The 14,382-nt window shown below is 41.9% G+C and overlaps 1 protein-coding gene and 1 pseudogene across 3 annotated transcripts in view; one reads left to right on the top strand and one right to left on the bottom strand.

Moving 5' to 3' along the window:
• Window positions 1-14,382, bottom strand: part of LOC145518445 (putative olfactory receptor 2W6) — a 143,471-nt gene that overhangs the window by 71,313 nt on the left and 57,776 nt on the right. The gene's annotated exons all lie outside the window — the stretch shown is intronic.
• LOC145519041 (BOLA class I histocompatibility antigen, alpha chain BL3-6-like) lies at window positions 1,998-13,483 on the top strand (annotated as a pseudogene).

The following is a 14,382-nucleotide window of genomic DNA, read 5'->3' as shown; positions in this document are numbered from 1 at the left end:
TTCACCTCATACTCATAACCAAATTCTTTTTTCTTTTTTTATACTTAAATTTATTTATTTTTAATTGAAGGAGAATTGGCTTCTACCAAACATCAATATGAATCAGCCATAGGTATACCTATGTCCCCTCCATCTTGAGCCTCCCTCCATATCTTACTCCTCTAGGTTTTACAGAGCCCCTGTTTGAGTCCCTGAGTCATACAGCAAATTATAACCAACTTCTAAGAGATCACAGAGTTAAAGTTTAGGCAGATTCTAACCTTTAAGGTAATATGCTGCTGCTGCTGCTAAGTCGCTTCAGTTGTGGCCGACTGTGCGACCCCATAGACGGCAGCCCACCTTGCGGATAAAAATATTGTCTTCACTTACACAATCACTGCTACCCACATGCTGCTACCTGAGCATTTCAAGTGGGGCAGATGAAGAACTGAATTTTAAATTTAATTTTAATTCAGGTAAATTTAAATACCTATTTATTTAGATGTGACTAGTTAATACTATACTGAATAACAAGCTATGGAACATGCATTGTGTCAGATTTAGTTCCACCTTGACAAAAAGGCAGCCTTTTATAAATCCCACCAGTCTGTCATTGACTGCAAGCTGCCCCAACCACATTCAGAACTTCAGGCAATGTGGCTCCATTCAACTGACGGCAATTTTCTTAAGAAGGAAAGGGCTGTGAACATATCAGTCAATACTCATGACAAATATGGTGTGGGTCAGTGCAGCAGCCAGTAGAAAATATCTGAGCTGGACACTTAAAGCATTCATAAAAAACGAAAGTCCATTCATACAAAATGTAGAGTCCATTCATAAGTGTATGCAAGGATGGAAGGACAGTCACCAGTGTACATTACCGATCACCTTGTCATTTGCCTAATTCACCAATAAATTAAACATTCAGATCACCTTTTCTGACCCACGTTTCTCCTCTAAAATTGATATTTCTCCTCAATTGAAGAATGATCGTTTTTCATTAACAATAAATTCAAAAATGCATTGACACAATAACCACAAAATGCATCTTCATTGTTGTAATTATCACACTAGCATTTAGAAGATTATGTACGTTCATTTCTTTGAGAAAATGAACATTTTAAAACTACAGATATTGACAATATACTTTAAGAAACATTCTGTCATTTCACAGAAAATAGGAGCTGAGGAAAAAATGAAAGTGTATAGTCTAATATGGTCACATTCACATATATGCTATTATTCAATTACTGAAGGACATGTTTTATGACAGCCACATATGCTGAATTTAAATTGCTCCATATATCCATACTGAGGCACAATGAATATACTACGATAGGATGAAATGTCTAGGAACACAAAGTTGGCTTCCATAAGGAACACTTAGTTTGGTTTTCAAATTTGGTGAATTTCTACAGGAGTTTCTCTTTCTTTTGCCAACTGACACGTATGTTACTCAATTTAACCTTTAAAGAACACTTGCAACTGAAAACAAACTAACTTACCAATTCCTAAAGTACCACAGAGATCGAGTTCCAGTCCCCTCAGTTTTATTCACCTATGTGAGTGTCCTAAGCTCGTGCTCTATCTCAATTCCAGTTCCTGCCTTTAATACAGTACTGGGCATTGGAACCTGGGTATGTAGACTAAGAATGCAGGCTGCATGGAGTGAGTACATAAGTTGACTCTATCAGCACTGGAATATCCTTAAGTTTTCCTTAAGCAAGAAGATGCTTTCGCTTGATAACTTCAAATACCTTCACTGAAGATTGGCATTCTGTCTAGCTGGTAGGATGACATAGGAAGACAATTTCAAACTCTCAGGATTCCTTCTGAATATAATGCTTTGGCTCTATGACGCAGAACTCATTATGAAAGCATCAGATTGGTATGAAACTGCAGTAAAATTGGTCTGGTGAAAACTGTTTACCTGGCTGAAGTCTCTGGGGAATGTTTGTCCTGTACCATTGATTAGCTGATGTTGCCTAGCTGCCCAGAGATGACAATCTTCAGGGAAAATGAATATCAAGGAGAATGTAAGAGGGAACTTAATCTGCCTCTTTTATAACTTCTCATAAATGACAGATTTCAGATAATTCCCTAGACTTCGCAGTCATCTTAGCTCTCCTCTTTCAATGGCTTAGATATTTTACTAAGCACTTGAGTTTTTATATACAATTACCAAAAAAAAATATAGTCTCCCTATATAAATAAGAACTCATTCAGATATTAATTTTAAATGTAAATTAATTTTTATCTAATATTCATAACCAAGTTTTAATGGATCACAGAGTTACCAGTTCAGTTCAGTTGCTCAGTCATGTCCAAGTCCTTGCGACCCCATGAACTGCAGCACACCAGGCCTCCCTGTCCATCACCAACTCCTGGAGCTTACCCAAACCCATGTCCATTGAGTTGGTGATGCCATCCAACCATTTCATCCTCTGTCATCCCCTTCTCCTCCTGACTTCAATCTTTCCCAACATCAGGGTCTTTTCAAATGAGTCACCTCTTCGCATCAGGTGGCCAAAATATTGGAGCTTCAACTTCAACGTCAGTCCTTCCAATGAACACCCAGGGCTGATTTCCGTTATTGGACTGGTTGGATCTCCTTGCAGTCCAAGGGACTCTCAAGAGTTTTCTCCAACACCACAGCTCAAAAGCATCAATTCTTCTGTCCTCAGCTTTCTTTATAATCCAACTCTCACATCCATACATGACCAATGGAAAAACCACAGCCTTGACTAGATGGACCTTTGTTGGCAAAGTAATCTCTCTGCTTTTTAATATGCTATCTAGGTTGCTCATAACTTTCCTTCCAAGGAGTAAGCGTCTTTTACTTTCATGGCTGCAATCACCATCTGCAGTGATTTTGGAGCCCAGAAAAATAAAGTCAGCCACTGTTTCCACTGTTTCCCCATCTATTTGCCATGAAGTGATGGGTGTTCATTGGAAGGTCTGATGTTGAAGCTGAAACTCCAATACTTTGGCCACCTCATGCGAAGGGTTGACTCATTGGAAAAGACCCTAATGCTGGGTAGGATTGGGGGCAGGAGGAGAAGGGGACGACAGAGGATAAGATGGTTGGGTGGCATCACTGACTCGATGAACATGGGTTTGGGTAGACTCCGGGAGTTGGTGATGGACAGAGAGGCCTGGCGTGCTGCAATTCATGGGGTCGCAAAGAGTCGATAAAGACACGACTGAGCGACTGAACTGAACTGAACTGATGGGACCAGAGGCCATGATCTTAGTTTTCTGAATGTTGAGCTTTAAGCCAACTTTTTCATTCTCCTTTTTCACTTTCATCAAGAAGTTCTTTAGTTCTTCTTCACTTTCCGACACACTAAAATCATTAGGAGATAAAAAAGTAAATCATTAGATGAGGCAGACACAAAATCTCTACCTAAACACACCCTTGGAGCCACAATACACAATCAGGAGGGAAGTCACCACTGCCAGTTCCTCCCTGAGAAACAAAGTGTCCCACGTCTTGGACTCTCACTTTGAAGACTTACACCTGAGACATGGCCCCCAAAACATACCTCTGAAAGTCAATGAAGCTTGTGTCCATGAAATCCATGAGGCTATAATGAACTAAGAAACAGGCTCACCCAGACTCACTGTGGCTACCTCTCCAGGGCACAGCATACAGACACAGACTGAAACCTCCAGCTTGTCCCTGAAAGAAGCCTATTTCCTTATCTTAAAAGCTAAGACTTCTAACACATATCTAGGGGTCAACTGCAATCTTCGCCAAACCCCTGAGAAGCCAACAGGTGCCATCATCGTGCTCTCCTTCTGTCCCACCCCAGGTCACCAGTGTCTCTGTGAAAAGAGCTTGTACACACGTATGGCCGCACAGGTGTTGTGGCTGCTGCCAGAGGGCACACTCCTTGACCACCTGGTTCAGTGGCTTGCGTTTCTGGGTCCAAAAGGACAGTAGCAAAAAAGAAACAGCCTGTAACTGGCTACCTGCACCCGCCCACCCAGGGCTCAATGTGGAGGGAACAGACAGAAACACCCATCTCCCAGTCTTCTGAAAGAGGCATAATTGCATATTTGAAAAGTTATTGCCTTGGGGTCTGGTAGATTGCCTACGATGGCAATGATTACCCTGCCCTAAATGAAGACCTGTGCTTCTGGACCACAGCAGACATGAGGGCTCAGATCTCCAAGCTCAAGCTTGAGCAGGGCGGTGCTGCGGGTCACAGTAGGAACTACCTGGAGGGGGACTGTGGAGAGGGGCTCCACAGATACCTGGAGAACGGAAGGACATGCTGCTGCGCGCAGGTATGAGGGGCACGGGGCCTCCCTTATCTCCTCTCGGGCTGGACCTGGCTTCCCACAAGGAGAATAAAGTGGGGTCTCTGTGGAAACAGTGCCCCGGTTCCTGTCGGCAGACGGAGGAATCCACCCAGGTTTTCATATTCTGTACAAGAGAGTGACTTGCCAGTGGCCCCACTTCTCTGAAGGACAATTAAGGAATCCAGTCTCTTTAGGGAAGAAGCAGGAAACCATCCCTGAAATAACTGGTCCGTGGTGCCCCTTCACCCTGGGTGCCATCTTATGAACCATGACTGTCTCTCAGGTCCAGTTCTCACCCTGAGAACATGTTTGGAGGACTGACTCCAGCTTTTCAGAGTCATTTGGCCTCCACCCAAGTCAGGACCATTACTCTGTATTCTCTCCCTTACATGGTGCCTCCTACCTTGGTTCTCACCCTGACTCCAGAACTTACCAAGGACTCTGGAACATGCCCAGACCTCCGAGTCCAGGCTGGTGTCTGGTGTTTCTGCTGCTTCTTTTCAAACCCACTGTCCTGTTTATTCCCAGGATGGTCACAGGATGCTGCTTCAGGGGCCCATGGAGGTAACACTAAATGGGAATTTTCTGATTCATCCTCCACAGACCCTCCAAAGACACATGTGACCCATCACCCCATCTCTGACCATGAGCTCCCCCTGAGGTGCTTGGCCCTGGGCTTCTACCCTCAGGAGGTCTCACTGACCTGGCAGCGTGACACGGAGGACCAGATCCAGGACATGGAGCTTGTAGAGCCCGGGCCTTCAGGGAATGGAACCTTCCAGAAGTGGGCGGCCCTAGAGGTCCTTTCTGGAGAGGAGCAGAGATACACGTGCCATGTGCAGCACAAGGGGCTTCAGGAGAGCCTCACGCTGAGATGGGGTTAGGAGGAGGCTGGGGTGGAGCTTCTTCTCAGATGAAACTGGAGCCTTGGGAGGCGGTCCTAAGATGGCGGAGGAATAGGACGGGGAGACGACTTTCTCTCCCACAAATTCACCAAAAGAACATTTAGAGGCTGAGCAAATTCCACAAAACAACTTGTGAATGCTGGCAGAGGACATCAGACACACAGAAAGGCAGATCATAGTCTTCGAAAGGAGGTAGGACAAAATATAAAAGATAAAGAGACAAAAGAGGTGGAGACGGAGATCCGTCCTGGGAAGGGAGTCTTAAAAAGGAGAGAAGTTTCCAAACACCAGGAAACACTCTCTCCGGTGGGTCTGTAGCGAGCACTGGAATCGCAAAGGGCAAAATAACCGGGAGGAAAAATAAATAAATAATTAAAACCCGCCGTTTGCGTACCTAGCAGCAGATCCTAGCGGGCGCACAGCCCAGATGCGCGCTTCCCCAGCTAGCAAGCGGGGGTGGCAGGGAGGGGCGGGCTGCATTGCTTTCGGTAAGGAATGAGCCTGAATGCCCCGCAGGCAATCTGAGGGAACTAGATTGAGACAGCAACCTAGACCGTGGGATTGCTTTCCCGCGAAAAGCCTTAACATAAGACACCTCCAGGCCCGCTCACAGAACAAAGGACTGAGCAGAGTAAACCAACCACGGACCTGCCCATCCCCAGCAGGAGACAGGCAGGGGAGGGCAGCCAGAGCCGGAAGGGTGGAATCATGGCCCCAGAGAGGCATTCTATACCAAACTGCAAACAGACCTCGCTGCTAACTAGGACTGCTTGGGACTCTGGAGGGTTGACACCTGCCGAGTGGGTCGCAGCCAGAGATCAGCTCTCCAGGGGAGAGCACGGCACGCCTGGGAAACTGCGCCCATTGTACACCCAGAAAACCGAGTGGCTGGGATGGGGGAAGGGAAAAAGACACAGCCCCCGACCGCGCTAGCCAAAAACCTGGTCACAGGAGCTGCTCGGACCTGGGAAGGGCACAAAACCCAGGCTCAACCAAGTCTGCGCCTTTGTGAAATACCCGGGAACCAGAAACTGAGCGGCTTAGACCTGGGAAGTACAGGCAACCCCAGGAGCCACTTCAGACAGTTCCCGGCAGTGCAACCTAGAGCCTGAGCAGTATAGACTGGGAAAGCACACACGCCGTGAGTGGGACAAACCCAGTGTGGCTGAAACATCGTGAGCACACTCCAGTGAGATTTGTTTGCAGTGTTCCTCCCTCCCCACAGCACAACTGAACAAGTGAGACTTAAAAAGTGACCACCACCGCCCACCTTGTGTCAGGGCAGAAACTAGACACTGAAGAGACCAGCAAACAGAAGAAGCTAAAGGAAACAGAAGGAATCGCTTTGGAAGTGACAGATGCAACAGATTAAAACCCTGTGATTAGCACCGACTACATAGGAAGGGGCCTAGAGACCTTGAGAAGTACAAGCTGGACCAAGGAACTATCTGAAAATGAACTGACCCCACACAGTCCAAAACAGCTCTAGAGAAAGTCTGAGATATACTTTTTCTAGTATCATTTTTAAAACTTTTTTTTTTGTTAATTTTGTTAAAATTTTGTTTTATTTTATTTTATTTCTAAGTCCCCTATTACTCCTTCAGTTTTCATTTTTATAACCTACTATTACCTTGCAAAAAAAAAAGACCCTATTTTTATCTTTCTTTTCTTTTCTTTTGTTTTCTTTCTTTAAGACATTATTTTTACAGTAAACTTCATTTATATATATTTTATAATTTTTGTGACTTTGGTGGTTTTTTTTCTTTTTTTTTCTTTCTTCTTTCTTTTTCTTTTTTTCTTCATCTTCTTTTCTTTCTCCTTTTTTAATATAGTATTTTTGAGAACCTAACCTCTTCTCTAGATTTTTAATCTTTCCTTTTAGTATTTGTTATCAACTTTGTATCTTCAACCACCCAATCTTCAGCACCCATTTTTACTTGGGAATGAGATCACTGGCTTGATTGCTCCCTCCCCCTTTTAACTCTCCTTTTTCTCCACCAAGTCGCCTCTATCTCCCCATTCCCCCTTTTCTTCTCTACCCAATTCTGTAAATCTCTTTGTGTGTTCCGGGCTGTGGAGAACACTTAGAGAACTGATTACTGGCTGGATCTGTCTCTCCCCTTTTGATTCCCCCTTTTCTCCTCCTGGCCACCTATGTCTCCTTCCTCCCTCTTCTCTTCCCTGTGTAACTCCGTGAACATCTCTGAGAAATCCAGACAGTGGAGAGCACACAGGGAAGTGATGACTGGCTAGCTTGCTCTCTCCCCTTTTGATTCCCTTCTTCTCCTCCTGGCCACCTCTTTCTCCCTCCTCTCTCTTCTCTTCTCCATGTAACTCTGTGAACCTCTCCGGGTGTCCCTCACTGCAGAGAAACCTTTCATCATTAACCTAGATGTTTTATCATCGCTGCTGCATAGAAGGAGAAGTCTTGAGGCTACTGTAAGAATAAGACTGAAAACCAGAGACAGGAGACTTAAGTCCAAATCTTGAAAACACCAGAGAAATCCTGAATCCAGGAAGCATTAAACGATAGGAGCTCATCAAACGCCTCCAAACCTGCACTGAAACCAAGCACCACCCAATGGCCAACAAGTCCCAGAGTAAGATATACCACGCAAATTCTCCAGCAACACAAAAACATAGCCCTGAGCTTCAACATACAGGCTGCTCAAAGTCACACCAAACCCACTGACATCTCAAAACTCATTACTGGACACTTCATTGCACTCTAGAGAGAAGAAATCAAGCTCCACCCACCAGAACACCAACACAAGCTTCCCCAACCAGGAAACCTTGACAAGCCACCCATCTAACCCCACCCACAGCAAGGAACCTCCACAATAAAGAGGAACCACAAACTGCCAGAAAACAGAAAGGCCATCCCAAACACAGCAATATAAACAAGAGGAAAAGGCAGAGAAATACACAGCAGGTAAAGGAACAGGATAAATGCCCTCCAAATCAAACAAAAGAGGAAGAGATAGGGAATCTACCTGATAAAGAATTCCGAATAATGATGGTGAAAATGATCCAAAATCTGGAAAACAAATTGGAGTTACAGATTAATAACCTGGAGACAAAGATCGAGAAGATGCAAGAAAGGTTTAACAAGGACTTAGAAGAAATAAAAAAGAGTCATTACATAATGAATAATGCAATAAATGAGATCAAAAACACTCTGGAGGGAACCAACAGTAGAATAACGGAGGCAGAAGATAGGATAAGTGAGATAGAAGGTAGAATGATAGAAATAAATGAAACAGAGAGGAAAAAAGAAAAAAGAATTAAAAGAAATGAGGACAACCTCAGAGACCTCTGGGACAATGTTAAATGCACCAACATACGAATCATAGGAGTCCCAGAAGAAGAAGACAAAAAGAAAGACCATGAGAAAATACTCGAGGAGATAATAGTTGAACACTTCCCTAAAGTGGGGAAGGAAATAATCACCCAAGTCCAAGAAACCCAGAGAGTCCCAAACAGGATAAACCCAAGACGAAATACCTCAAGATACATAATAATCAAATTAGCAAAGATCAAACACAAAGAACAAATATTAAAAGCAAGGGAAAAATAACAAATAACACACAAGGGGATTCCCATAAGGATAACAGCTGATCTTTCAATAGAAACTCTTCAGGCCAGAAGGGAATGGCAGGACATACTTAAAGTGATGAAAGAAAATAATCTACAGCCCAGATTACTGTATCCTGCATGAATCCCATTCAAATATGAAAGAGAAATCAAAAGCTTTACAGACAAGCAAAAGCTCAGAGAATTCAGCACCACCAAACCAGCTCTCCAACAAATGCTAAAGTATCTTCTCTAGACAGGAAACACAGAAAGGGTGTAAATCTTGAACCCAAAACAATAAAGTAAATGACAACGGGATCATACTTTTCAATAATTACCTTAAATGTAAATGGGTTGAATGCCCCAACCAAAAGACAAAGACTGGCTGAATGGATACAAAAACAAGACCCATATATATGTTGTCTACAAGAGACACACTTCAAAACAAGGGACACACACAGACTGAAAGTGAAGGGTTGGAAAAAGATATTTCATGCAAATAGAGACCAAAAGAAAGCAGGAGTAGCAATACTCACATCAGATAAAATAGACTTTAAAACAAAGGTGGTGAAAAGAGACAAAGATGGACACTACATAATGATCAAAGGATCAATCCAAGAAGAAGATATAACAATTATAAATATATATGCACCCAACATAGGAGCACCGCAATATGTAAGGCAAATGCTAACAAGTATGAAAGGGGAAATTAACAATAACACAATAATAGTGGGAGACTTTAATACCCCACTCACACCTATGGACAGATCAACTAAACAGAAAATTAACAAGGAAACACAAACTTTAAATGATACAGTAGACCACTTAGACCTAATTGATATCTATAGGTTAGTTCAGTTCAGTCTCTCAGTCGTGTCCGACTCTTTGCGACCACATGAATTGCAGCACGTCAGGCCTCTTTGGTCATTTCACCCCAAAACAATGAATTTCACCTTTTTCTCAAGTGCACACGGAACATTCTCCAGAACAGATCACATCCTGGGCCATAAATCTAGTCTTGGTAAATTCAAAAAAATTGAAATCATTCCAAGCATCTTTTCTGACCACAATGCAGTAAGATTAGATGTCAACTACAGGAGAAAAACAATTAAAAACTCCAACATATGGAGGCTGAACAACACACTGCTGAATGACCAACAAATTACAGAAGAAATCAAAAAAGAAATCAAAATATGCATAGAAACGAATAAAAATGAAAACACAATGACCCAAAACCTATGGGACACAGTAAAAGCAGTGCTCAGGGGAAGATTCATAGCAATAAAGGCTCACCTCAAGAAACAAGAAAAAAGTCAAATAAATAACCTAACTCTACACCTAAAGCAACTAGAAAAGGAAGAAAGGAAGAACCCCAGGGTTAGTAGAAGGAAAGAAATCTTAAAAATTAGGGCAGAAATAAATGCAAAAGAAACAAAAGAGACCATAGCAAAAATCAACAAAGCCAAAAGCTGGTTCTTTGAGAAGATATAAATAAAATTGATAAGCCATTAGCCAGACTCATCAAGAAACAAAGGGAGAAGAATCAAATCAACAAAATTAGAAAGGAAATCGGCGAATCACAACAGACAACACAGAAATACAAAGGATCATAAGAAATTATTATCAGCAACTATATGCAAATAAATTGGACAACTTGGAAGAAATGGACAAATTCTTAGAAAAGTACAACTTCCCAAAACTGAACCAGGAAGAAACAGAAAATCTCAACAGACCCATCACAAGCACGGAAATTGAAACTGTAATCAGAAATCTTCCAGCAAACAAAAGCCCGGGACCAGACGGCTTCACAGCTGAATTCTACCAAAAATTTAGAGAAGAACTAACACCTATCCTACTCAAACTCTTCCAGAAAATTGCAGAGGAAGGTAAACTTCCAAACTCATTCTATGAGGCCACCATCACCCTAATACCAAAACCTAACAAAGATGTTACAAAAAAAGAAAACTACAGGCCAATATCACTGATGAACATAGATGCAAAAATCCTTAACAAAATCCTAGCAAACAGAATCCAACAACATATTAAAAAGATCATACATCATGACCAAGTTGGCTTTATCCCAGGGATGCAAGGATTCTTCAATATCCACAAATCAATCAATGTAATACACCACATAAACAAATTGAAAGATAAAAACCACATGATTATTTCAATAGATGCAGAGAAAGCATTTTACAAAATTCAACATCCATTTATGATAAAAACCCTCCAAAAAGCAGGAATAGAATACCTCAACATAATAAAAGCTATATATGACAAATCCACGGCAAACATTATCCTAAATGGTGAAAAACTGAAAGCATTTCCCCTAAAATCAGGAACAAGACAAGGGTGCCCACTCTCACCACTACTATTCAACACAGTTTTGGAAGTTTTGGCCACAGCAATCAGAGCAGAAAAAGAAATAAAAGGAATCCAGATTGGAAAAGAAGAAGTAAAACTCTCACTGTTTGCAGATGACACGATCCTCTACATAGAAAACCCTAAAGACTCCACCAGAAAATTACTGGGGCTAATCAATGAATATAGTAAAGTTGCAGGATATAAAATTAACACACAGAAATCCCTTGCATTCCTATACACTAACAATGAGAAAACAGAAAGAGAAATTAAGGAAACAATACCATTCACCATCGCAATGAAAAGAATAAAATACTTAGGAATATATCTATCTAAAGAAACAAAAGACCTGTATATAGAAAACTAAAAAACACTGGTGAAAGAAATCAAAGAGGACACAAACAGATGGAGAAATATACCGTGTTCATGGATGGGAAGAATCAATATAGTGAAAATGAGTATACTACCCAAAGCAATCTATAGATTCAATGCAATCCCTATCAAGCTACCAACAGAATTCTTCAGAGAACTAGAACAAATAATTTCACAATTTGTATAGAAATACAAAAAATTTCGAATAGCCAAAGCAATCTTGAGAAAGAAGAATGGAACTGGAGGAATCAACCTGCCTGACTTCAGGCTCTACTATAAAGCCACAATCATCAAGACAGTATGGTACTGGCACAAGGACAGAAATATAGATAAATGGAACAAAATAGAAAGCCCAGAGATAAATCCACACACCTATGGAAACCTTATCTTTGACAGAGGAGACAAGAATATACAATGGAGAAAAGACAATCTCTTTAATAAGTGGTGCTGGGAAAACTGGTCAACCAACTTGTAAAAGAATGAAACTAGAACACTTTCTAACACCGTACACAAAAATAAACTCAAAATGGATTAAAGATCTAAATGTAAGACCAGAAACTATAAAACTCCTAGAAGAAAACATAGGCAAAACACTCTCCAACATAAACCACAGCAGGATCCTCTATGACCCACCTCCCAGAATATTGGAAATAAAAGCAAAAATAAACAAATGGGACCTAATTAAAATTAAAAGCTTTTGCACAACAAAGGAAACTATAAGCAAGGTGAAAAGACAGCCTTTGGAATGGGAAAAAATAATAGCAAATGAAGCAACGGACAAACAATTAATCTCAAAAATATACAGGCAACTCCTGCAGCTCAATTCCAGAAAAATAAACTGCCCAATCAAAAAGTGGGCCAAAGAGCTAAACAGACACTTCTCCAAAGAAGACATACAGATAGCTAACAAACACATGAAAAGATGCTCAACATCACTCATTATCAGAGAAATGCAAATCAAAACCACAATAAGGTACCATTTCACGCCCGTCACAATGGCTGCTATCCAAAAGACTACAAGCAATAAATGCTGGAGAGGGTGTGGAGAAAAGGGAACCCTCTTACACTGTTGGTGGGAATGCAAACTAGTACAGCCACTATGGAGAACAGTGTGGAGATTCCTCAAAAAACTGGAAATAGAACTGCCATATGACCCAGCAATCCCACTGCTGGGCATACACACTGAGGAAACCAGACTTGAAAGAGACATGTGTACTCCAATGTTCATCGCAACACTGTTTATAATAGCCAGGACATGGAAGCAACCTAGATGTCCATCAGCAGACAAATGGAAAAGGAAGCTGTGGTACATATACACAATGGAATATTACTCAGCCATTAAAAAGAATACATTCGAATCAGTTCTAATGAGGTGGATGAAACTGGAGCCTATTATACAGAGTGAAGTAAGCCAGAAAGAAAAACACCAATACAGTATACTACAACATATATATGGTATTTAGTCCATCAGTAAAGATAACCCTGTATGCGAGACATCAAAAGAGACACAGATAGGTAGAACAGTATTATGGACTCTAAGGGAGAGGGCGAGGGCGGGATGATATGGGAGAATGGCATGGAGGCATGTAAATTATCATATGTGAAACGAATCGCCAGTCCAGGTTCAATGTATGATACAGGGTGCTCGGGGCTGGTGCACCAGGATGACCTGGAGGGATGGGAAGGGGAAGGAGGTGGAAGGGGGGTTCTGGAGGGGGAAAACATGTACACCCATGGTGGATTCATGTCAGTGTATGGCAAAACAAATACAATATTATAAAGTTAAAAAAAAATAATAAAGTTTGGTAATTTAAAAAGAAAAAAAACTGGAGCCTTTCTGGACCCCTTCAGCAAGGTCAGGACTCAAACCTGAAGTCTGGGCCCCTTCTCTTTTCTCCAAAGTATCTCTTCGGCCCTCCGTCCCCAACATAGACATCATTGTTAGTCTGGTTCTACTCGTGGTCATTGGAGTTGTGGTAATGTAGAGTTGGACTATAAAGAAAGCTGAGCACCAAAGAATTGATGCTTTTGAGCTGTGGTTTTGGAGAAGACTCTTAAGACTCCCTTGGACTGCAAGGAGATCCAATCAGTCCATCCTAAAGGAGATCAGTCCTGAATATTCATTGGAAGATCTGATGCTAAAGCTGAAACTCCAATACTTTGGCCACCTGATGCGAAGAACTGACTCATTTGAAAAGACCCTGATGCTGGGAAAGATTGAAGGCAGGAGGAGAAGGGGACGACAGAGGATGAGATGGTTGGATGGCATCACTGACTCAATGGACATGAATTTGAGTAAACTTCGGGAGTTGGCAATGGACAGGGAGGCCTGATGTGCTGCAGTCCCTGGGGTCACAAAGAGTTGGACACGACTCAGCAACTGAACTGAACTGAACGGAATATTTGATATTTGTTGTCTCAGGGCCTGTTGGGGGAAGGATTTTCTAATACCCTTTCTGAAAGCCTATTAACAACTTCCACATCTTATAATTTCTTGAATCTCATGGAGAATTGTCTGTCAGGTACATTATCCCCAGGGTTGATGCTGGGAAACCCACATGGGGATAAGTAACTATTACTGGAGTTGAGGGAGACTGGGTTCCCAGAGGCTACAAAGAAGCTGTAAATTTCAATGTAAGGAAGTCCTGTGGTCACTCCAGTTCTCACAAAGCCAGACATACACTCCATAAGAATCATTCCATCTCTCGTCCTTCTACATCTGGAGGCAAAGGCAACATTCTCTCTCTTTTATTTTTCCCATTATGCTGGAGGCTGACTTGGAAGCCAAAGGCTCTTCCCAGAAGGCACTTGCATCCTGATATGAGCATCTGGTAAGTACGATGACCTTTACCTGGTCAAAGCCATTAAGAAATGAGTCAGACTT

This window comes from Giraffa tippelskirchi, chromosome 8, assembly GCF_054371585.1.
Source record: "Giraffa tippelskirchi isolate mGirTip1 chromosome 8, T2T-mGirTip1v1.2.pri, whole genome shotgun sequence".
Lineage (NCBI taxonomy): Eukaryota > Metazoa > Chordata > Mammalia > Artiodactyla > Giraffidae > Giraffa > Giraffa tippelskirchi.
Note: the sequence above shows the minus strand (reverse complement) of the source record. Positions and strands in the feature narration are given on the sequence as shown.